This window comes from Pelmatolapia mariae, linkage group LG8 (genome assembly GCF_036321145.2).
Source record: "Pelmatolapia mariae isolate MD_Pm_ZW linkage group LG8, Pm_UMD_F_2, whole genome shotgun sequence".
Lineage (NCBI taxonomy): Eukaryota > Metazoa > Chordata > Actinopteri > Cichliformes > Cichlidae > Pelmatolapia > Pelmatolapia mariae.
The window spans coordinates 25,687,808-25,712,569 of NC_086234.1; positions in this window are offsets into that span (position 1 = coordinate 25,687,808).

Below are 24,762 nucleotides of genomic sequence, written 5' to 3' on the forward strand. Positions count from 1 at the left end.
CTTCATAGAGAGACACTGACATTTTGTGTCATATGTAGCCACTCAAACTGACAAAAAAATCACAAGTAGTTCCTGAACACGTGGACAAGGTTGAGATGAAAATGAAGTGTTCAAATATGGCTTACATTGAATTCAGACGGAAAGTCATCAGAAAAACAAAATGTAGGCAAATGACATGAAAAGGTTATGAAAATGCACAGGCTGCTCGAATGCAAATTGTAAAACTATGTGGCTGTCGTATCAGCCCTCTCCTCAGAACCCGGATAAGTCTCCCAATGCGACCGCCTGTTCAGATGAGGTGAAGCCGGTCAGCGAGGACAGGCTGTCTGTGTGTCAGAGGTCTGGTCCATCCTCCTTCTGTCTTTTGGGACGCTCTGACTGGTGCCATGAACACTGTCAGGATGAATGAGCCTTTAGCAATTGCTCCATTCTCTGCCCTCGCCGTTGCTCGTCTGTCTGCCTGTCTCTCTCGCTTTTCGTCATCCCCACTCCCCCTCCCTCTTCTTTCACTCAACATGATGTGGAAAGATGATTTTAAATCGCTTCCGAGTTCAGATCGCAGTGAAGTTTGCTGATGAGATATAAAAACGAACACTGGAGAAAAAAAAAGGTTAGAAGGGAAAAGCGGAATAGATGCATTTTGAGAGTCAGAGCCCAAGGGTGAGATATGAGTCACTCCACCCTCTGAAACCCTTTGGGCTCAGTGAAGTCAAACACAGCTCGTCTGCGCACACACACACACCATCCTTGCTGTGCTCTAACTTTCATCCACACAGTGGTTCACGCACTCAAACACTCGAGAGCTGCACTCGACCTGTCAGCTGCACAGCGTGCCATTGTGGTGCTCCCAGTGATTCGTCACTCACAGCGTGACCAAATGTAATCTAATGATACGCCACATCGACATGGAGCACACAATATTACATCTTCTCAAGTCCCTTTGATTAACAAAAATGAGTCTCTCCCACTTTTGTCGATTTAATTTTCAGCCACATTAAACCATGAATATCATTCTATTCAGTCTAATCCTCAGAGGAGAATTTTTGCATATAAGTTACATAACACTCACACAGAGGGCAAATACAATCATCCTTCTGTCACCCCCCTCCTCTTTTTTGTTTTTTTACATACAGTAGTGTTATATCACATGCGATGCTGTTTGTCCTCATAAGAAAGCTGTCGAGGTGCGGGTATAGATGTACCGAGCACTGCTAGTCCTCAGGCTGACTCAGCAGACGCAGAGTCACTAATGTATCCGCTCTTTTGAACCCTGGAGGCGGTCGCCATGGTGAACTGCTCTCTGACCCATCCTGTGGCACTGTGTGCTGTCACAGATACACTCAGCGGAGGCAGCGCAGGGTCCATAACGCTTGGCTTTGAAGTAGTTATAGTTACTTCCTACTTTGGTTGGTATTCGATGCCTTCAAGGCCTCTCTGAGGACGGTGCGTGGGTTTCATGGTCTCTGCCTTCACAGTGAGGTACGACTGAGGCCTGCAGGGAGCACTGCTGTTTTGGAAGTTGGGGTAAAAGAGAAGAAAACAGTCTGTCCTTACCTCTGGCCTGCAGAGCGTAAGGACACACGACTTCTAGTCACATACTCTGTGTGTGTGTACCTGGCCGTCTTTTCTGGGCTATTTACCCTCCGTCCTCCTTCCCACTGCATCATCTTCCTGTGCCCTTAGTTGGGTTGTTGGGTTGTTTGTTGGAAATTTGATCACATAGTTGTTGGATCTGTAAATTGTTTTGCATGCCTGACAGATATTAATGGATCATTTTCTAGGGGAAGAAAGTCACCAGTCTTCAAATGATCCATCTGTGCTATGTGAGATCAGGATTCCTGTAACACTAACACTTTCTCCTGTTGTCATTTTCAGTCCATTTGACCTTGCCTCAAGGTCAAATGCATAGCACTTTATTTAGAAAACAACATGCAACCTTGTTGGGGGAAAATGTCTGCAGAGAGAGTTATTCAAAAAGATTGTACTATATACAATAACCTTTGGTTTGCCCACTTTCTGGCCTTGTAAATGTCAAGTATACAGTGTCTTAACTTTTGTGAATGTTTGCTGTGCAACAAGGAAAATGGTATTACAGTGTAGAAGCTCCAATTTAAAGTCAACAATTTTTAAACACTGTTTTAAGGATGGCCACGGGGAGCTGGGCATGAGCACATATCTAGATTGTTGGGTTAATCGATGTGAGCAACCTCTGATTTGACTGCAAACCTCTCTCTTAAAATACTGCAAATAACCATGGAGAGTGGAGTCTTGATGACACAAGATTATGCATGTGGAGTGCAATAATAGACCACAATTTCACACTGTTCAGTTATATGTTTGCCCGCTTAGTCACAGTGATGCATCAGTTAACTGACTGAGCAATATTATGGGCAATCACCTCATTTTAAGGAACATTTGGGCTCCTGTCTATAAGCTTACATATTGTGAAATACAATTTCCTCACAGCATTTGAAGAAGATATAGTTTATTATATGCTGTAGCATACTCAACATCACTCAGTGACATGATTGCTGATGTTTGTTTATGGGAATCAAACACATCCCAGCATGCACTGCTGCCTTAGTTGTCAATCTTAATGTCTGAAGACAACACTAAAACCTAAAACAGGGATGATTTGATCCTCCAGTCTTCTCTTCATGTCGAATAGCTAAAACTCCATTCTTGGCGACAAACCATGTAATTACTTATTTGTCTGTAATAAATCAAGGGCAAGCTGTGGGCTGGAAAAAGGAAAAAAAAAAAAAAAGCAGTTTCCCTAATGGCCACTTGAGCCATGCTTCAGAAGTGAGTGTATTTCCATATACTCCCATGTAAAAATGCTCACCTTCAACTGTAAAAATAATTCATTTATAGCCTACTCAAAACACACACACACACACACACACACACACACACACACACACACAAACAAAAAAAAAAAAAAACACCTTTGCACTCAATTTCAATTTATATTGTGCAGTAAAGACCTTTCAATAATAGAGAAAACCCCAACAATCAGATAACCAACTATGAGCAAGCACTTGGCGACAGTGGAAGGAAAAACTCCGCAGATAAATAATAACTAATGATTAAATGCAGAGTGGTGTTTAAACATATGGGGTTGGAAAAAAAGGTGAGTGAAGATGAAATACTCGGTGGGTATTGGGAAGGCCTCAGCAACCTAGGCCTGTTGCAGAAGGTTCAGGGTCACCTGATTCAGCCCTACTATAAGCTTTATCAAAAAACAAGCTAAATTTTAAGCTAAATTTTAAAACTAGAGAGCTCTCATAATTCCTGTTTAATAAGAACTGAACAAAGTGTTTTCCATAGCTCATTATTTGGATGCTATTCATGTAATGGGGTGTAGCTGCTAACACTAGCTAGTACTGCTAGCTGTATTGGTGTGCTAACACAGGCCAGTGTTACCAATTCTTGTCTGCTGAGCTTCTCTTCTTCTCGTACTAGACACTAAACTGGACCTCTTGAAAGTGTTTTTCATATGAACTGTAACTTGTAGCTGGTTATATTATATGTAAGTCTGTGTTTGCTTGCACTGAATTTGCATATGCAGCCTGCTAGCATTAGCTGACAACTCCACTGGTCACCTGGTCATGCTACCTATGTGTGGTAAACACACTGTACACTACTCACTGAGGAGCAAATGGGATACAGGTAAAGGCAGTCAGTAGATGTCGACATTAAATAGCTGATATTTTTCTCATAAGTTATAAATGAGACCAAAACAAATTAAAAAAGAGCAGATATCAGACATATTTTGGTTTTCTTGATGGAAAACAAAGCTGCTCATAACTGCGAATGTTGCTGTGGGTCTGCTAGAAGGGTAAAAGATGGCTACTCTCTTGCACATTTAACATAAAACCTTGCAATGTCTTATCACGTATTGATAATATATTAGGTTTTATTGCGAAGGTCCTTAGGTGACCAAACTTTGCATTTGATCTATTCTGGTATCTTCACAAAGATGTATAGGCAGCTAAAAACCATTCTTGTATTCTTGTGGTCAAGAATCCTGTAAAGTGATCTTACACAGTGTCAGATTTCAAAGTAGTTTGATAACTGTACTGCACGTACTAGGTTTTAACAAAGAACCTCTAACACTTGCTTTTGGAAAAAATTAAGTAAATTTCGGCTCTGTGAATCTATCACCATTAGAACACCTGCAGCCCAGACCAAAAGTTTGCACAACCGTGACCCAAATAAAACACACTGAGCTCACATCAGCACAACGAGCCACTACGCAATCACTTGTCTAGAGTTGGAAAAGTTTGTTATTGACCAGAGAGTTGGTTCCAAAAATCATAATTTCTGTTAACTGCTCTAAGGAAGCAGCTCTGCTGACCAGCTCAGCTGATGGAGCCAGACTTTGACGTTTGGATCCCGTTCAAGGCCTTGAGGTCCCGACTCTGGAGGTAACATAACCAGAGCTTCAAGCCTCAGGTTTGCCATGACCCAGTTCTGTCTTCCTGTTGTCTGGACAGTTGGCTGAGTGGAGGTTTGTTGAGGAGACGAACACTAGACATGAGAGACTGGGTTAAGAGAAAAGAGATTTCATTGGACTAGAGAGCAGAGTTTTATTTAGGGTACTGCATAGCTATTTATACCCCCAACATACCGCTTTCAGGCAATGCAAAGATTTAAAATAACACTAATGAATTATTGCCTGTTTCACTGGCAGTAGGGGACAAAAACAGCCACTGTGTTATTTTTCCTTTCAGCTCCCCAGATTGGCAACTATATGTGTTTTGCTTTAGTAAATGAGAAAAGCAGTTTCCTCCCCTGAAAAATGTCAAGGAGCCAGTGTCAGTGTCCAAAACACTTTAAATACTTAATACAAAAGGTGAAAAAATTCTTCCTCAAATTTTATTTATTTAGACTTTTCACATCCAAAACAGTTTAGCATAGGGATAATGATAGGACTGCTTCCTCTTTGATTTAGAGACCTATATATAATTATTTCTGAATAGTGAAAGCAGCTGTAGGGGTGGATAACAACTACTTTTACAGCAGACAGAAACATTTCCAAATGTGAACAATAAGACATTGTCTGTAAGGGAGGAATTTTACAGCGTTTTGTCCTCGGCCTTCTTCTTGGCTGGTTCATGACTTGGAACAAGTTGTCAGATGCATGCAGATAAAACAATTATATATTCATCCATCACAGCAAGATCATTTGTTCCACATTTCGTCATGCTGAAGTTTTTGCTCAATTACAGCATCAAGTCTTTAAAGATAATGCTACAAGCTTGGCACACCTATTTTTAGGCTTTTTCCATTGTTTTTTGCAGAACTTCTCAAGCTCTATCAGGTTGGATGGTCGGTGCACAGAGATGTTCAAATACAGTCTGTGTTCTGGCTGGGTCACTCAAAGACATTCACAGTGTGGTCCGAAAGCCATTTCTTTGTTGTCTTTGCTGTGTGTTTTTTAAGAGTGCTCTGGAGCAGGTTATCATCAAGGCTCTGCACATTGCTGCATTCATCCTTGCCTCGTCCCTGACTAGCCTCCCAGTTCCTGTTGCTGAGAAACATCCCACAGCATGATGCCGCCACCACCGTGCTTTAGAGTAGGAACAGTATCAGCCAGATAATGAGCGTTGTCTGGTTTCCTCCAGACATGCCGCTTGGTATTCAGACCAAAGAGTTAAATTTTTGCCAGAAAACACCCGAAAGACTCTCAGATCATGAGAAACGAAATTCTCTACAGGTGGGCCACTGAGGAGGGGCTTCTATCTGGCCACTCTAGCATAGAAGCCTGATTGGAGGAGTGCTGCAGAATTCTGATGTGAAAAATAAATTTGATCAACTTTAGAATAAGGCTGTAACATGACAAACTGTGGAACAAGTGAAGTGCTTGAATACTTTCAGGGTGCACTGTACGTACCAAAAGCCAGCAAATACACACCCTACGACTCAAAAATATTCCAACTAAAATCTTTCAGTTTGCTTTGGTGTCAGGAAAGAATCGAGGTTAATCAGGAATGCTCTGAACAAGATTTGGAAGAAAAATAGAAAACAATTTAAAATGGTAAGTTTGCAGACTACTAGAAACAGTTTTCTGCTCATTAGATTTCAGTTAGGACAACTATAGTCAAGAGAAGATTATTTACACCTGCATTAATCTATATGTGGTAGTATGGCTGTGTTCTGGGACCTGCCGGCCCTGCCACACACAGACATGGAAAGCAAGAGGCACAGACCAGAGGCACAGACCAGAGCGGCCAACAGTGACACAGGATGAAAGGAACGGCTGGGGTTTATGTGGGTTGCAAAGTGGCTTTCAATTTGAACAGCGAGCCAGCTAAAGCAGCTTAATTATTATTTTAAAAGTGTAAAATACATACAGCAAAGCCTGGTTATATAGGTTGTTTCATTGTCTGACTACACGTGTCAACATAAATATAAAACAGCTACAAAACTAGCTGCTGCTCGTAACCAGAAGATGAAATATCTAAATGCTTCACTGGCAAATCTGATAGGGATTTAAAAATAATAAGAGTGGATTATAATCCATTCTAAACAAATGAACACCACTGAAGGATAAATATAGGAGGAGAGAATATGCAAGTTGTAAACTGAACACCTGGCTTATTTCTATGGCCCAGACAGTATGCGAGCATAAAGCAACCGGTCAACTCTCGTATTTTCCCCGCAGGGCAGTAGGTCTGGATCTCCACTTCATTTGCATGATAAGGGAGAAATGCACGATATTGTTGCTGTGACAACGCAGAGGAGACATATGGCTCTTTCAGAGAATCCTCGGGGTGTCAGAAAAGGTGGAAGCTCTCGCTGAGTGTTTCGCGCAAGGTGGGGCGAATGAGAGAAATCTTTTGGTCCTTTTGTGCTATCGAGCATCCTGATGCACAGTGCAAATGTTTTAGTGTGTGCCAACAGCCCCACCCTTCCACCTGCCACCACCACCACCTCCTCAACTGATCTTTCCTGGCAAACAGGCGCTCAGGAATATATGACTGAGGATGCTGCACTCTGAAAATCAGAAAAAACAAGAGGATGGAGAAAGAAGGAGACAAATGAGTGATTTGTGTGGGAGGGAAAGTTGCCCACACTTCATTTGTATAAGATTTCACCAATGAATGAGCCTCATGCCATTACCCGCGTTTGGACACAAAACAATGACTTTCCTGTGTATTTAAAAAAGCGCTCTCATGCGATTCCACGGTTATCATAAAAGTGCCTATTTTACACATGCATGCAGCCGTTGTTTTCCAGGAGTCACTGAGGCCACAAACAATACAGAGCCTGTGTTTGTGAGCGAGAGCAAGTGCCGCCCTCAGACTAGAGAGCAGCTGGCAGCACCATCAAACATTCATGAGTGAGATGGAAACACTGAAGGACAGTGTGGAGCCGGGGATACAGGAGGAGAGGCAGCGAGTGCGAGCGTGCAAAGGATAATGGGACTTATCTGCATTACCTCTGGGCTGCTGTTGTTTGTGCGGGCCACTGTTTTCTCTGTGTGTGTGTGTGTGTGTAAGAGAGAGAGAGGTGAGCAGAAATCGAGTTCCTGTCACCGTCTGCAGCACCTGTTCAGTTCACTATACCTGAGAGATACTAGTCTTCTTACAGTGCAGGCAGCATGCTATTCTTTAACGGTCAGCGTCTGTTGATGGAGAAGAAAAAAAAAAGAAACCCCAAATAAAAACATTACCACATCTGTGTAAATGAGTGTTTGGCATTTCCACGGTGACTGGAAAACCGCTCTACCTTACCTGCGGTGAACGGGCTTCAGGAATCTCAGCAGACTGACAGATGACCCGACTCGACACCAGCCGAACAGCAAACGGCGAGAATTCCTTCAGAAGCCGTGATTGGCAGGGAAGGAGAAAATAAAAGCCTGCGCTCTCGCCTCTTCGAATTGCCAGTCTTATAAATTATTTTCATAGTTTGATCAAGGTTGCGCATAACAAGCAGAGATGAACCTGAGCTAGGCAAGGCAGCAACACTGACTTTCTTTTCTTGTCAAGGAAAGACTTGGCAGGAGGAAGAAAAGATGTTTTTGAGGCTTTTAGTTTTTGAGTTTTGTCATCTGGATATTGCAGTTAGTCGTTCGATTTCCCTACCTTCCTGTAGTATCAGAATACATTTGAACTTCTCACAAAAGCACAGAAGAACATAGATTACTTTGAAAACGTATTCAGCCTCTTTCACCTCAAGATGACAAGGCAACTGCGGCATACACCAATGAGCTGCATGATTAAAACCATCTGTCTAATACTTTGTAGGTTCCCCTTGTGTTTATCGCCTCACACTGAAGCATTGAGGGGTGAGCATCTTTATCATCCCCTTCAATTTTAAGGAAGGTGTTAATTATCTCTAATTAATGTATCCCAAAGTGTTCCTGGTTTTACATTTATCCCCCTGCGGTGATTTGACAGATTTTTCTTTTTAGGGTTTGGATGAAATCCACAGTGTTAATATTCTGGATGGTGTGTGCTTTGAGATGAGATGAAAGCCTCCAGAAAGTCTTGCAGCCTGGACAGTATTTCTCTCCACTGCAGAGTCTCCTCATATATAAATGTGTTTCTTCTGTCTCAGTCTTCCCAGTCACACAGGAGAAAAAGACTACTGCATACCCGCACTGTGGTGGCAGTGGTGTGCTGGCCAGATCTTCATCAGGAGTGCACTGAAATAAAACCTGTGCCCTTGGATCCATTGGCCTAGAGAAAGGGGAGGATTGAGGTCGGCTTGCGTGCCAGTGTACGCGCGCTCGTCCACGCCGACGAGAAGAACATCTTAGAAAGTTAGGGAGATTAGCCGCATCAGTGTCCGTGCTAATACTGCCCCATATCTGCCACTGATCCTCATCAGCACATATGTTCCTAGAAAAGGAAGCAGCAAAAGGAGTTCTGCACACTGACCAGGTTAAAGCTGTGTGTATTTACAGTAATGCACTGCTATTTACAGTGTGGCTGCTACTGTATCTGGCTATCCACGTATAGCACGGACCAGCAATAGCAGGGCTTGTTTTGTTAAGTATAGAGCAGTATATGTACTGTACTTTCTCTACCTGGTACTGCTGCCGCTGGCTCTCTGACAAGGGCGTCTCTAATGGAGGTGTTCAGAGGTGATGATGATGACAAATGTTCTTACAAATCAGCTGTGACTGGGAACAGGGTGTAGCATGGCCTGTGTTATTACAAAAATAAAGTGCGTGCCTGCTTGTGTGCATGAACTGTGTTTTGCATGCTAGTCCAGATGGTCAAGAAAGGCCTAGTTGAGCCCTCTCTCTTCTGGCTCGCTGTGAAGCAGAGACTTTCTCTCTCTTCCTCCATCTGCTCATGCTCAGTGGAGTCCTCCGCCTGCTGCAGCAGTGGGGCAGTTATTAGCCGGCTGGTTCTCAGGGACAACAGTAATTAAGAGATGAGATGGACTTGTGCTGTCCTCCAGGACTCGACAGAGTGCTGCAGCGTCCCGGCCGCCCCCCTCCCCCCGACACCATGCTGTTTGTATAGCAGGTTAGAGAGAACAGGGCAAAACAGTACCCAGGCTCTCCTTCAATGTCAACCTGAGTGCTTGTGTTTTTACTCACACCATCGACTCTATTGATCTGTAAACTCTCATGTTCAATGCCAGCAGTGCTTAACTGATAACTTCTAGCAATCAGCTCAAAATTGGAGGATTCTTTAAAAGTTTATTTCAAAGTAATTCTAGCACCTCTAATATTACTTGCTCCTGATTTTCATATATTGATGAAATTTAGATAATCTGCCACATCAGCAAAGATACATAGACTTCTAGGACCTATTCCTTTACCACAGGTCAAGGTCAGCCCTGCAAGGAGACAACACTGATGGAAATCAATGGAATTTTACTGGAAAAAAACAAAGAAAAAATCTTCAGCTAACTGAGGATAACTCAGGTTACTAGTGTTAGATATATAGATATTGAAAGAGGTGTGCAGACTGAGTAGTTTATAGAACTATTGTTAGCAAGAATACGTTGAAGTAATTGTTTTCTGTATGACTTTATCAGTTTCTCATATCACTGTGGAGGTATTTTGACCCGTCCTTCTCTATAACATTAGTTCAGTTCACTGAAGTTTGCAGGTTTGTTTATGTACAACTCTCTTAGAGGCCCACCAAAACATTTCAATCAGGTTGAGGTCTAGTGTTTGACTAGATCAGGGGTGTCGAACTCCAGGCCTCGAGGGCCGGTGTCCTGCAGGTTTTAGATGTTTCCTTGATCCAACACAGCTGATTCAAATGGCTAAATTACCTCCTCAACATGTCTTGAAGTTCTTCAGAGGCCTGGTAATGAACTAATCATTTGATTCAGGTGTGTTGACCCAGGGTGACATCTAAAACCTGCAGGACACCGGCCCTTGAGGCCTGGAGTTTGACACCCCTGGACTAGATCATTGTGAGAGCTTAATTCTTTTCTTTGTCGGTCATTCTTTTATAGATTTGTTTGGGATCAGGATAAGTGGCCTCACATTTGACTCCAGAATACCTGACCAATCACTGCAAAGTGCCCAGGTCCTGTGTCCAAATCATAGGTACATAGATAGTATATATACTGTAGATATACCTCTCCTGACCAAAATCTGGAGAAACACTGAGCATGGCTGCTCTACATTCTGGCTACATGTGGCCACCAGAGGCAACTGGAGATGATTGAACCCACCCAAAACAATTTTTGTGATTCCCGCAGTCATGCCATAGTGTAACCCAGAACTCCCAGAAGTACCAGGTCTATTTTTTTTAAGATGAGTCAAGCAGGGCAGGGCAGATAAGGCAGGATGCTGCCATAATGAATCCAGAGATTGAATTAATGAATCCCCTCCACGTACTTTCTATCTTCTGGGACCTTTCATGTGCACGCATGAAAAGCCAGAGGCAGGGGGAGCAACCAGACATCAGCATAGAGCGGGCAACAGATATGAAAGCGATGAAGTCAGACTCAGAATTAAAACTGGAGCAAATGTGTGTTGCAAAGCAGCTTGCAGATGTGCAACGCCTGTGCAGGCTATAGCAGCTGAAATAGCACAGCCTGTATGAGATTTGCCACACAGATTTTGCCATACTTTGAAATAAGCTGATCTATCAGGAGTGGCTGATTTTGACTGACTCCTAGTTACATTTTTTGCAAATTCATTTGATGGTCCAAACCTCACTCATTTTTGTTTTTATTCCTATAAGATGCAGGACCCCGGGAATATGTCTTGCTCCTGTATTTTCCGGAAAAGCCAGATTTAGAATTAAAGCACCTCAAATTAATCGTCACAAGAAGCCTGGAGCATCCAGTCGCTCTGATGCATTTTCCCACTTTGCCTTGTTTGTACTTGCTTGTAATAGCTAAAAATTACAGCAGGGATATTTTCATTATTAATCATCTGTCGTTTGCTCTTTCAGAAACTGTGGAAAAGAATATTTTGCTTGTTTGGTCCCACCGAACAAACCATTGTGGCTTTAATTCTCACCATGCTGCTAACCTTTAATATTGCAAAATGTTTGCATAAGTGTATAAACCCTAAATCACTGTGTTATGGCTACATGCTGAACTGTTTACCTTCCGTTTCTGTTGTTTATGCAATTTCCCGAATGTAGTAAACACCAGCTAATACCCCCCCTAATACCCAACTTAGAGTCACATGACGCAATATAAAGATTTTAATGCTCTGTTAGAGCACAAACACTAAACTGTTTCACCTCAGCTTCGTTTATAGATCTCTTTTGTACGTGAACATAGACTTAGTGCAACATTAAAAAGATTTAACACTGAGATCGGCAACATTACAAAGGAACGAGTGCTGAGAGGTTAAAGGTTTCCGTCGTAATGGCTTTAAATATTCCCACGAGAACAATCAGGAAGTGTTAGAAGAGAACGATGAAGGCTATTTAAGTGTGAGGGAACAAATGGAGCGAGCAGAAAAGAGTCACTTTTTTCTGGGAGAAGAAGACGACGTGAGGTTTTTCTTGAGCAGCTTCTCAGTCAGAGACAGGATGACTGTAGCATATTTAACGCTGTAAATCACCAGAGATGGCGATGTGGAGAGCGCGGCACAGATTTTTATTTTAATCACCTGATGCCAAGTTTGAGGTTGAAATTCCATCCTGTTGCTACAGTTTCACCCCCCCCTCCACCCCCAAGAGCCGCATCCATGCTGATCGGTGTAGCAAAGAGAGCCCGATCCACGTCTGTCACAGTCCGACACAGAGAGAGAGCAAACTCCATCAAGCTGTGTTTCACCTTGGTCAAAGACAGAGAGCGGAGAAAGAAGAACTGCTGCTGCATACACAAGCAGATATCAAACACTGTAAAGAGCTGCTGGACAAAAGCTGCAATCAATCTCCTATCGGCTCAGACAGGAGCTATTCTTTGCAGAGTTTATTAACATGGCGAGATCACTAAAGCCACCGATTGCAACAGCAGCGATACAATTTAAGAGCGTGGCCATCTGAGTGTCTGGTTCTAATTTTACCCTACTGGGGTCAACTCAGATACTTGTTTATGATGCACAGCTGTTATGTGTGCGCGAGTGTAAAGCTGCCCTGTCGTCAGGGCTTTTCTTGTATCTTTAACCTTTCAGCCCCCACCTGACTTCTTCTTATTTCCTTTCCTAATTTAAGCCTCTTCATAGGAGGAAACCCTGTTCCCATTCCAGCAGCCGCGACGGGTTCTGCTCGCTGTGACGACAGCTAATCCCTGTGTGCGTGTATGCGTGCGTTTGTATGCACACATGAGCTTGCTAATGGACTTGTGTAAGAGGCTCAGAGCGTCACTAGGTTGCCATGCTAAGTAGCATGTAACCCCCCACAAAAACACTCCAGAGAGAGAGAGAGAGAGAGAGAGGAAAGCATGGGATGACGAAGTGATTGTGGCACAGGAGCCAAGATTAGTGGCCACTGCTGGAATCATGTTCCTGTTAAGGAAGTAAAAAAAGCTGTTTTGTGCACTTATTAAATCTACAGTTTGATTAAAAAAGGAAGAATAATCCATTTTTTTCCTTTCTTTCTGGATAATATGAAATAATAGTCTCATACACAAAGCTGAAAATCTTATGCACCATTAGTTAGGGGATGGTGGCAGGTCCAGCCATCTGTTTGGTTGCCCTCATGCCTTATCTGCCTCGTTAGTCTGAGTTACTGAAAGAAGCATGAATCATACAAAAGCATGGATTCACCTTAACACTTGCAAAAACAAAACTTGAGAAAAATGTGAAAAATACACACTAAATCTTCTTGAAATTATGGTGGCATATAAGCCAAACTGAAGACAGATGAATAATGGGCCTTTACTTTAGCTTAGTTACAATGTAACATTCGAGAAGAAATCCATTATGCACTGATCAGGCGTAAAATTACGAACACCTGCCTGATATTGTGTTAATCCAACTTTTACTGGCAAAACAGCCCTGCGCTCTGCTAGACCCCTGAGGTTATGCTGTGGTATCTGGCCTTAGCCCTTTGAGGTCTGAGCCATCATCAGCGATTACTGCAATCCTGACCGTAACTCAAAGACAAGCAAGAAACACAATTTTGCAAAAAAATTTAAACAATTTTTGGTGCATGTTTTGTGTGCCTTTAATGCCAAAACTGGAGAGAACATTTTTAAAAAGAACAAAAACATAATATTAGACCTCAAAGGGTTAACAAATGTTGCTTTTGTTAGTGTGTCAGTCATGCCATCTACACTCATACCTTGTCAGCTGTGTTAGTCAAAATAAATTTTAAATAATCATTAGAAGTTTATTTACTTATTATTATTTCAGTTTATTGAAACTAATTTAATAATCAAGTATAAATAAGGCTTTTCAGGTCTTTTAATAAGCGATGACATTCTTGTTTTTGGAAGATACCAATCAATAAGAGAGAAGTCTAACCACTGATGTTTCTCCCTCCGTGTCAGTCTGCTTGTGATTTTAAACCGATCATAAACAGAGCATGTCAATGTGCAGAATCCCAAAATTCAATCTTAAAACCACTGACCTATAATCTGATGTTGATTTACATTTCTTATTAGATAGATTAGATACATTTAGATGATTACATTTATTATGCCTATTAAATTTCTGCATTAATAAACTGAAAGCCCTGAGTCATGGACTGTTTGCCCCAGAGGCTAAGTCAGCATGCTAGAGGATTATTTGATGACCAAGAAATGAGTCAAAAAATAGAAAGTAAGGGTGCTCAGTAAGGGTGAAATTTCAATAATTCAATTTAAGAATTGCTCGAATATTTCTGCAGTGTTCTTAAGCAGAGGCAGCCATATGATCGCATCTCTCCTAAGCTTATAGCATTCATTCTGATGTTATTTTTAGAATGTTCACATGCTACATGTCCCGAGTCTATTTGAGGTTTTTGTGTAGGTTGGAATGGCGATCGGTCAAAATATATTAACCTCTCCGAGAGCCTCGGGTCCTGCATACTCTGCACGTGTAGGAGTGTGAGAGAGAGAGGGGAAAGTAAGCGGGAGATAGTGATAGTGGGATGGTGTACACTGTGTGTGCATATATCTCTTACATAACTCGTGACTTAACATTTGCACACAGCCACCATGATCTCAGTCTATCCGTCTGTGCTCGGCCATCATCGTGTAGTTTGTACGGTTTATATACAGATTCCAGCAGGATTACCTTAATACCACCTCCCACACACACACACACACACACACACACACACACACACACACACAACACATTATATCCCTGCTTTAATCCCAAATCCCCACAAGGTCAATCAAAAAGTTCCAGGTCACAAAGTTATGACGCTGGGGTGAGCATGGTATCCCTCTCTACCCACCAGCTGAGGATTGCACTGGCTGCCAGGGAGGGGGACTCGCCTCTGAGGGGGACAGTCGCTGAGAGTCAGATATGGCTGACCAAGTAACCCTTCCACAAAGATATATCCTGTGCACACAAACACAGGCTACCTTATTCTGCTCTCTAATTAAAGGAAATACGTTCAGCATCCGGAGAGATGAACTCTTGTTGTTACCTTCTGAATGTTTTCTGACATCAGTTGAGGTTTGGTGGAAAACTTTAACCTTGAAGGCTTCCAGACAAAGCTTTTCCTGAAGAAAGCTGTTTTTTTTTTTAATTTTATTTTTTTACATATTTATATAAAAGCCTTAACATATTAAAGCAAGTCTAAGGCTATTTTTCTTTAGACACCCAGATGTGTTTGTTGAATGCATCTATTGAAATAAACCTTTGTCTTTGCTTTTTGCTAACAGACCAATGTGAATCAAGAAGTCTGGGTTCAAAGTCATGTGATTTGTACGCTCAAGCATTCACCACAAACAATGCAATGCTACGTCAGCTTCACTTCTCAGTGACAACAAACACTGTTCGCACGGTTACAAGAGGCCAAGCTGAGATAAATACTGGTTAAAAAGTGCACGAGGACATATCGCTGCTGCTGTTTTAAGTTTCAAGTGGATTACAGCAAGCACCACTTCGCTTGATATATGAGTCACTTTATTTGGAAGTAAAGCTTACGCTTCCAAACCTGCCATGTTTAAAACAGTCTAACAATATACAGGAAAAGCGAGTGCACACAAATGCAGGTCACCATTCTCCTTTAGCTGAATTCTACAAACTTCAGGTGATTATTAAGTTAAAGGTAGTTTGTTGGTTCTGTAGCAATGACTGAGGGAGACACTGACCAAATGAGAACTGTGTTGAGCCACACTGTTAGTGCATTCAGATGTTTTCAGTCCCACTGCAACAGGTGCATAAAATCAAGCCCATGCAGTCTGCCTTCATAAACATGTATGACAGAATGGATCGTTCTAAAGAGCTAAATCTGAGTGTGGTGCTGTAGTAGGGTACCACCGCTGCAACAAGTTTGTGCAATGTCTTCCCTCCTAGGTATTTCACTATCAGCTGTAAATGGTATTCTTGCAAAGTGGAAAGTTACAGTGTATGGTGTATAGTGCATATAGGTTGGCGATGCTCTGCTGACTCACTAACCGCAGGCTTCCAAACAGAGCAGCACAGAAACTGTGTGCTGGGAGCTTCGTGGGTTTCCATGGCCGAGCAGCTCCTGTAGGTGTAATGTGTAAGTGGCCCAGTACTTTTTTTTGCTCATGGTGTAGTCTCAAAAATCATAACCACAAAAAGGACTTTGTTGAAAATATTCCTCCTCAGTGCACTGTCCTATTGTTTGGTGAATTCACTGATCCACTTCTAGAAATAGAGATAATATCGCTGTTCCTGTTTGTCTCCTGCTTTACGTCTGCAATCTAAGACAAATATGTTTGCACTTCTATAACTGTGGCTACATTTGGAAAGCATTTTACAGAGATGTCTGATAGCATAGACTGCTCAAGTATTAATAATTTATCTCGAAAGGGCCAAAAATCAGGTCTGAGCAGAAGTGGATAGAAGTTGCTGACGCACGAGATGCTACTACTTTCAATTTTTTATGTATACATATGTGTGGATACAGTATTTTCTGGACATATTTGCCCTTATTTTATAGGACAGTCAGACAGTAAGGTTGGGGGACAAACAGGGGGAAGAGAAGGGCCTGCAAATCGAACCCTTGCTGCAATTGGCACCTTTGTTTTTTTTATAATATATATTATTTTTTTGCCTTGTTTGCCTTCATTGGAGGGTCCACAGTTGGACCAGGAGAGGGACTCGGGGAAGACATGCAGCAAAGACTTTGACCTGACTTGAAGCCAGGCTGCTGCATTTCAGCCTTGCAGCAAATGACTGCTTCTCACCCCATGATGCCTTCCTTATAAGCATATTGCGATTATCACAGGGATGATGAACACATCTACAAAGCTAAAGCCCACGTGATATGAAACCAGAATCGTCCTTAAACCTTCTCTCTGACTCAGCCTGGCCTGTAATTGCTGTAGGAAATCCAGACATGGATGGTTCCCACCCCCACCCCCCAAACTACTCAAGTACAGTAGCAACTGCCCAACCAGTGACTGCAGTAAGCTGCTGATGGTAAGATTCAGAGCATAATTCTGCCTACTGACTCATGTGTCTCATTCGGATGATTTATGTTCTCATTTACCACGGTCCCTCGCCTCCCCAACTCCCTTATGTTTTATTTCCCTGTGTAGCTCTCCTTCACCTTGTTTTTCCCACTCCCCTCTTGATTCCTTGGAGTGCTGTGAGAACAAGCCAATAAATGCGCTCAGCATTTCTAAAAAAGAGCAAAACAAATGTCGTTCTTGCACAGCCAGAGAGAAGCACCAGAAAAAACACAAACACCTGTGACGCACAGTCTACTCACTGAGGCTTGCCCTCTTCTGACAGGAATAGTCCACCCCCTCATCCTCGTCGCTTTCATCCTTTCATCTCACAAAGAGAGAGAGATAGAGGAGTCTGAGGAGGGCCTTGAGTTTGTGGATTGAAGAGATAGAAGGAAGGACATGTTGAAAGCATCACGGGAGCTCTAATTCACTGTTTTAATGCCTATTCATGTGCTAATGTGGACTTTTGTGGGTATAATGCCACACTGATGAGACGCGCCGTCTTTACACAAACAGGATATCTGCACGAGTGTTTGAGAGGCAGGGGAATTGTGGCTGGATGGTGTATTATGAATTGGTTGAGAGATATTTACCACGCTTGAGTCAACTTCAGTTTTCCATATTGTGCTTGTTCCTGCAGCTTTTAAGTAGGAGCGTTTCGAGGAAGCTGACAAACAGTAACATATAGGTGTTCGTGTTTTCTTCTAGTGCAAACGCACAGAGCCCACTCACTGGTTAGCATTTTGGGTTTCTGCTTCCATGCGGTTTATGACTTGGCATAAATAGAACCTGAGATGTGCAGCCCAAGGTCAAAAGTCAGAAGAATATCTATGATGTAATCCTAAACTGGGCAAACTGGACTTGTCTGAAGAATGAACTGCTGTTGGCTATGCTAAATTGTCCTTTTCCTCATTACTGCTTTGTCACAGTCATTTTTCAACCATTGTTTCATTTACTTTTGCCAGAGGCTAAGCTTAGCTATGTGCTAATGTAAGCAAAAGCTTATTGATTTTCGTCACATTGGCCGCAAGGCTCTGTGGTTGGGAGTGCTGAGTGGCTGGTCACTCCTACATGTTAGGCTAAAAAAACCCAAACAAACAAAACAAAGACACCAACATGTGAATCAGTCACACTGACAATACAACTACTTACAAAAACAAAAAGAAAAAATTACTCATATATTCTAGCCTGAACTTTACTTGGCATCACATAGGAATGGAAATCGGTATCACATGTCACAACATCACTGTTGATATTGTCCAAAGGTGCATGCTGACACGACAACAGAAATTAGGTCAAAGCACTCCAGTAATTAATCAATGCCTCAATGAAATACTGGTATGTCTTCAAGTGTAATTTTTTTTGGTTAGATTATGACCCAGGTGTCTGTGGCACCGCGCTGTGCTTTCTTAAAGTAACTACCCCTGACTGCAACATACACAGATCACAAGAGAAGCTGTGGGATACATTAACAGAGCACATGCTGTAGATGAAGGTCACATCAAAGTAACATCTTCTCAGACTGCAGTTGCTCTGAGGCTACATAGAGAGGTCTTTGAACTGCGGCGTACGTTACAGTTAAATCAAACGCACTGCAGACATTAGCCCTTACAAGTCAGGTTTAAAGAATAAATAAAATAAAAACACAACCCAACCTTTTTTATGGCTGAAAGAGAACGACCGGCAAAGTCAGTAAATGTCCACAATATAAAGCAGGGACCCACAAATATGAGACATGACAACAGGAGGAGATACTCTAAAGACAACTCTGGGGAAAAACTGGATTTAAATACTCACACTAAAAGCCAATCAGGGGAAGGAAATACAGCTGGGCAAATGAGGAACAGGAGACGCTAATGAGATGAGGGAAGTAAAACTGAACACAAGACATGAGAGACAAAGGCTTACTAATAGACAGAGAGGGACTAAACTACGACATACAAAAACCAAACATCTCTGATGCTAACACAGGGGTGTCAAACTCCAGTCCTCGAGGGCCGGAGTCCTGAAACTCTTCCATGTTGCAACACACCAGAATGAAATTAGTACGTCATTAGCAAGAGCATAGAACTTGACTGCATGCTGAAGTGGCAACCCCTAACAGTACTTAAGTAAATTTAAATGTAAGTGTTTGGGAAAAATGTACTTTTAAAAGTACTTTTATTGTACCATGTTCATTCACTCATGAGCTGCTGTAACATGAATCAAATGGCTGAATTGCCACCTCAGCATGCAGTCAAATTCTATATAGTCTTGCTAATGACCTACTAATCGTATTCAGGCGTGTTGCAACAGGGACACATGGAAAAGTTGCAGGACACCGGCCCACGAGGACTGGAGTTTGACACCCCTGCACTAACAGAAGAATCAAAATATCAGAATACAAAATAACAATAACTAAAAGTCAAGACAGATTAAACAAAGAGTGATAACCAACCTGATACAAGACAGAGTTTGACAAATCAGGAATACTAATAGAGTGACTTATAATTAATATAAACCATAAACAATGACGGAGATAAGAGAATGTTATTCTACAACTAAAAGTGGATTCTATGGCAGATAACATTCTGGTAGCTACTCTATCAGGGAGCTCCCTCACCCTATTTCAAGTATAGTGAATGCATCTGAAGCGGACTATTTCCTGCTGAGTGCTACATGTGGGTCAGACAGCTGTAGCAAAAATCCCAAAACGATTCCCCTGAAATCGTCTGAAGTTCATGTGTGAAAACAGCTTTATGGTCACATTAGGGAAAAATTCAAATGTGCAAGTTGCCCAAGTTCCAAAGCTGAAATCTTCCAGTTGCACTGAAGGAACAAAAAAAAAAAAAAAAAAAAAAAAAGTAGTTTTCACAAAATGACACTTCAGGTCACAAAATTGGCATGAGCAGTTGCCTCCCTTGTAGCCCGCTGCGTGATGATAGTGCTGCAGATCGTTTGCATTAGAAAAAGATCATTTCCGTTTTTATTTTGCTGACGATGCTGCAGCAGTTGGAATTTCAGGAGCAGTAATCCTTCTGAATGTTCGGTTCTGTCAGCCGTTGTGGCTGATTTTATTTCAGATGTCGTCCGCTTCACCTGTTGCTTTTTGAAGCACTCAGCTTTCGTTAGAATCAGCTGCTGGCTGTCTTGTTAGTAAAAAGCTGACAGCTGGCAGGCACGGCATCAACGCTGTACTGGTTACTTGTTATCCTAACGCCCGCATGACGCTTCACTTTTTAAAACCCAGATAAATCACATTCTTCCTCTGGAGAGAGGATTTGATTACTGGTTTAAAAACTTTAGTTTTAAACGAAGTTCTTTGTACATCTAAAGTATTAGAACAAGCCCTTATTTGACAGGCAATAATGATGCTGAAAACAAACTGCACTCCTTATTCAGGCTTTTCCCCCTCCTCTGTAGATCAAGCTATTTACATATATGAATGAAAACAAGCCTTTGGAGTCACTTGTTTCATTAGTTTTGACAGGTCAAAAGAGAACTGCCTCAAAAATTTCTAAAGCACTAAATAAGCCCTTTGTTTTAAGGCTTTTTGCCAGCATGCAATTTAAATTAGGCAACACCTTTTTGAAGGGTCCCTCAACATTTCTATCAGGAAGGAGGATTTCTTCAAATGCAGGCTGCTCATCCAATTACAGCGCGGCCTTCGCAGACATGCCGGGGTAAAGGGAGTGTTGTCGTTTGATCGTATCCTTACACGGCCTTGTCGCGTTTGTGATTCACCTTGTTGCTGTGCTGTTTTTCTTTTCCTCAGACCAATTCCACAGAAGGCTGTCAGCCTGAATCAGACTGTTGACTGTGAGCCTCATGGGCCAGACAGAGCTTCACTCTCAGCCTCCAGGGAGCCCAGTGTTGTTTTGCTTATCAAACCATGAGCCAGCAGATATTTATTTCATGTATTCAGAGACTATTCTAACTTAATTAGTAAAACTGTCGGGAAAACTACAAAGGGTCCTGCTGGCGATTATTGCATTGAGATTTTTCCCCCCCCCAACAACTTGGAATGTGAACCTGACAGTATTACTATCCATTTTTGTTAGATAGCATGATCAGACGATAACAAAAGAATACATTCAGCAAGTGAAAAACATGCAATAGAAAATCATAAACAAACCTCAGTTCACCTTAACTACAGTTGGATACTTCATCCTCTCTGCCTGCCTCTTTCTGTCTCAAGACATTTCCACCAATGATGGATAAAACTTGAACTTGAAAATAATTTATGAAAACTGAGTCATGAGAACCAACTTTTACCATCTTTGATGCATTTGCATATACACCAAATACTTTATTAACAGCCACAACAGCTCCACGATCCTCTTGACTCACGGGGGCAAGAGACTCAGAAAAGGACTAAGGCGATAACTGTATAACCTCTTAACTATTCAACCATATTTTCCTTACTTCTAGCAGCAATAACCCTTATAAAACATCTGTTTTTTTTTAAAAAAACAAACAAAAACATGATAGCCATGATCGGTTTTAGTACTGGTGGGTTATCATAAAGTTTTACATTGATGGAGTCCAATCAGAGAATTGGTTTATAACTGAATATCCAGAAACTAAGACAGTGTTAACATCCATTGTGCGTTGTTGGTGACACACGTTTGTGAACCTGCCTCGATCTTTCTGAGTTAACTTCAATAATTAATTCCTCCAAACCATCAACGTGTCTTTTAGACCCCATTCCTACAACACTGCTTAAAGAAGTCCTGCCATTAATTAATTCTTCAATCTTAAATATAATCAATCTATCTCTAATAATTGGCTATGTACCACAGGCCTTCAAGGTGGCTGTAGTTAAACCCTTACTTAAAAAGCCATCTCTAGACCCAGCTGTCTTAGCTAATTATAGGCCAATCTCCAACCTTCCTTTCATATCAAAAATCCTTGAAAGAGTAGTTGTCAAACAGCTAACAGATCATCTGCAGAGGAATGGCTTATTTGAAGAGTTTCAGTCAGGTTTCAGAGCTCATCACAGCACAGAAACAGCTTTAGTGAAGGTTACAAATGATCTTCTTATGGCCTCTGACAGTGGACTCATCTCTGTGCTTGTCCTGCTAGACCTTAGTGCAGCGTTCGATACTGTTGATCATAATATCCTATTAGAGCGATTGGAACATGCTGTAGGTATTACAGGTACTGCACTGCAGTGGTTTGTATCATATCTATCTAATAGACTCCAATTTGTTCAAGTAAATGAAGAGTCCTCTTCACACACTAAGGTCTATTATGGTGTTCCTCAGGGTTCAGTGCTAGGACCAGTTCTATTTACATTATACATGCTTCCCCTAGGCAGCATCATTAGAAGACATAGCATAAATTTTCACTGCTATGCAGATGATACGCATCTCTATCTATCCATGAAGCCAGGTAACACACACCAATTAGTTAAACTGCAGGAATGTCTTAAAGACATAAAGACCTGGATGGCCGCTAACTTTCTGCTTCTTAATTCAGATAAAACTGAGGTTATTGTACTCGGCCCTGAAAATCTTAGAAATATGGTATCTAACCAGATTCTTACTCCGGATGGCATTACCTTGGCCTCCAGTAATGCTGTGAGGAACCTTGGAGTCATTTTTGACCAGGACATGTCCTTCAACGCACATATTAAACAAATATGTAAGACTGCTTTCTTCCATTTGCGCAACATCTCTAAAATTAGAAATATCCTGTCTCAGAGTGATGCTGAAAAACTAGTTCATGCCTTCATTACTTCCAGGCTGGACTACTGCAATTCTTTATTATCAGGATGTCCTAAAAACTCGCTGAAAAGTCTTCAGTTAATCCAAAATGCTGCAGCAAGAGTACTGACAGGGACTAGAAAGAGAGAGCATATTTCTCCTGTTTTGGCTTCTCTTCATTTGCCTCCTGATAAATCCAGAATTGAATTCAAAATCCTGCTCCTCACTTACAAGGTCTTAAATAATCAGGCCCCATCTTATCTTAATGACCTTGTAGTACCATATCACCCTATTAGAGCACTTCGCTCTCGCTCTGCAGGCCTACTTGTTGTCCCTAGGGTATTTAAAAGTAGAATGGGAGGGAGAGCCTTCAATTTTCAGGCCCCTCTTCTGTGGAACCAGCTTCCAGTTTGGATTCGGGAGACAGACACTATCTCTACTTTCAAGATTAGGCTTAAAACTTTCCTTTTTGCTAAAGCATATAGTTAGGGCTGGACCAGGTGACCCTGAATCCTCCCTTAGTTATGCTGCAATAGATGTAGGCTGCCGGGGATTCCCATGATGCATTGAGTTTTTCCTTTCCAGTCACCTTCTCACTCACTATGTGTTAATAGACCTCTCTGCATCGAATCATACTTGTTATTAATCTCTGTCTCTCTTCCACAGCATGTCTTTATCCTGTTTTCCTTCTTTCACCCCAACCGGTCGCAGCAGATGGCCGCCCCTCCCTGAGCCTGGTTCTGTCGGAGGTTTCTTCCTGTTAAAAGGGAGTTTTTCCTTCCCACTGTCGCCAAAGTGCTTGCTCATAGGGGGTCATATGATATGATTGTTGGGTTTTTCTCTGTATTTAATATTGTGCTATCTACTGTACAATATAAAGCGCCTTGAGGCGACTTTTGTTGTGATTTGGCGCTATATAAATAAAATTGAATTGAATTGAATTGAATAGTATCTTTGAGAAACCAAAGAGTGTGTTATAGTTTCTCCATCCAAGTATAGTAAGGTCAGCTTGGGTCCAAGTAACATAGATTCCATAATGAGAGTGTAAAGCTCTGAGAGGACATCTGCGCCCCTGCTAACTTTTTGTAATCGTGCATATTTGTTCATGGAGACACAACACTGCAATGCACCAACTATGCATTTGACCTTCAGGTGAATTTTAAAGAACCATAACAGGAGTGACTACACATCTGTGTAGCCAGCTGTCCATGTACACTACGTGTCCGCAACAGAATTTAACCGCTAGAACCCAACATTTGGTAGCCATGCTTGGGGGTAACAAAAACAAGTACCCAAATAAATAGGGGAAAATATAATGTGTAAAATCTTGGAAAGAAAAGCATCTGGACTTGCTGGAGAAACTATCAGAATTGATGTGAGAGAATGTACAAAGAGAAAATTGTCTGCCACTGTCTATAAAACATTAGGACGCAAACACAAGGTAATTAACAGATAATGCATCAGCACAAGCATAACGATGGTAACGATGTCAGTCACTTGTCCAGATTATCTTGTAGGCTCTACAAAGATGCTCCCCAGTCTAAATCAGGTCTTAAGCATAAGCACAGTCTCGGAGCAGAAATATTACAAACACTAAATCTAAGTGTTTCATGTCTGCGTTGTCCATATGCTGGCTCCCTTAATTGGCACTTAGTCTTAAAAACTCTGAGAACTCCTGTTCTAGTTACTCAAATGTTCTTCAGCAACTTTCTGAGGTTTTAATAGCCTGATATCAGACAGAACCACATTCATCACACTCTCTTTTCATCTTAAGGCTTACATGTTGTCCAATCTAACCAACTTCCATGTGAAAGGTATTTTAATTCAATCCAATGCAAATTCAGTTTTGTTTATATAGCACCAAATCACAACAACAGTAACCTCAAATTGCTTTATACTGTAAAGCAAAGATTCTACAATAATACAAAGAAAACAACAGCAATCACACGGGCACCTATGTGCAAGTACTCGGCAATAGTGGGAAGGAAAAAAATCCCCTTTAACAGGAAGATACCTCTGGTTGAACCAGGCTCAGGGATCACCTGGTGGAGGTTAGGGGACAAAAGACAGGATAAAAGACATATTTCAAGTTTCTATAATCAAT